Source organism: Zingiber officinale, chromosome 11A (genome assembly GCF_018446385.1).
Source record: "Zingiber officinale cultivar Zhangliang chromosome 11A, Zo_v1.1, whole genome shotgun sequence".
In the NCBI taxonomy this organism is placed as follows: domain Eukaryota; kingdom Viridiplantae; phylum Streptophyta; class Magnoliopsida; order Zingiberales; family Zingiberaceae; genus Zingiber; species Zingiber officinale.
In genome coordinates, this window is record NC_056006.1 from 24980805 (window position 1) to 24982420 (window position 1616).

General features: G+C 36.2%; 1 long non-coding RNA gene across 1 annotated transcript; it reads left to right on the forward strand.

The window, feature by feature from the left end:
* The first annotated feature begins 817 nt into the window (after positions 1-817).
* On the forward strand, positions 818-1409 carry LOC122032947. Its single transcript, XR_006126258.1, has 3 exons — positions 818-875; positions 1134-1249; positions 1343-1409. It is a non-coding gene; the product is annotated as an uncharacterized LOC122032947 (long non-coding RNA).
* Positions 1410-1616: the final 207 nt, after the last annotated feature.

Sequence of the window (1616 nt, forward strand, 5' to 3'; positions counted from 1 at the left end):
CAAGAGGATTAGATTCATTTGATGAATCAAATTGGATTAAGAGTAATCCTAATTGGGCTAATTGAGTTAGACTCAAGTTGATTCATGTGTTTAATGAGTCTAATTTGGATTATGACTCATTGAATCAATTCAATTCACTACTAGAAAAATGGTCTATTAGGACATTTTCGTGATGACACTTATTATAAAATGTCATTATAAATCCTTTATAACGATATTTATTAAAACTAATTAATTTTAAAAATATAATATTTGATTAGATATTCTATCTTAACACATTTTATAGATGTCATCATACATAATAAATATATTAATCTAACTTATATCATGTAGTGTTTAACCTAGATGAGATTAACTTTTCCCAAACGCCCGTGCCCCGTCTCCACCACCACCGCCGCTGGCCTTGACTTTTCCCAAACGTGTGTGCCCCGTCTCCACCACCGCTTCTCCTCGATCGTCTCCGCCGCTACACCTCGATCGTCTCTGCCGCTGCGCCTCGATCGTCTTTGTCGTGCCCCATCTCTGTCGTTGTTGCGCCCCATCTTTATCCATTCGTTGCCATGGGTATATCTGTTCATCTCTATTTTCCTTAATTGTTTTTTGTTCTTTTTTTTGTTTCTTCTTTCATTTGTTTGGTATGACTTTTTGCAGCCAAGATCAAGATCGACATCAATGGTAGGCTTTCTTTTTTGTTTCACAGGAGTGTCTTTTTAATTACGACTGTCGATCTTGGTTTATGTTGGGTCTATCTTTTATTTTGTTGGCTCGCTATAGGTTTTGGTAGGATTGGGTGATTGGTTGCTAGAGTCACGCTCCAAAGTGAGGATGTGGAACTCGTTGCCGTCAATGATCCATTCATTACCACCGATTACATGGTACTCTTTAGCGTATCGATCTACCGATGCGATTACTTTTTTATGCTTTCTTTTGGCTTTACTAGTCTGATTTGTATATTTATTGTGCTTTGTTCATTTATCTTCCATCAAAATATATTATTTAGAAGTGGATGGTCGCTACATATATATAGATCCAAACTGCAGATCCTATGGATTAGATTTTTTATGCTTTTAGTTTATACTATGTTTCTTTAGCTGTATCTTAGATCTGACTTTCTAACTTGGATACATTTGTAGACATACATGTTTAAATATGATACTGTACATGGGCAATGGAAACATAACGAGATAAAAGTGAAGGATTCCAAGACCCTTCTTTTTGGAAAGAAAGAGGTTACTGTCTTTGGCATCAGGTGTTTAAAATGCTATTGTCTGTTCTGAAAGAAGTAGCTGTTGTCACTGAATTTTTTGTTGGTGTTATTTACTGAGATTGTGGTTGTGTTTAGGAATCCTGAGGAGATTCCTTGGGGTGAGACTGGAGCTGACTTCGTTGTGGAGTCTACTGGTGTCTTTACAGACAAGGACAAGGCTGCTACTCACTTGAAGGTAGTTGATGATACCATATGCCAAGTTGCTTTATGATGTTGGAATCTATAACTGATGAAGAGTAATCTGAGTTTGCTTTGGAATGAGTGAGATCAATTTGATTGAATGAGGAAGAGTTTATGCTGTTTATACTTAATCTTGTTATTTATGTTTACCTAATACTAGTGATTGATT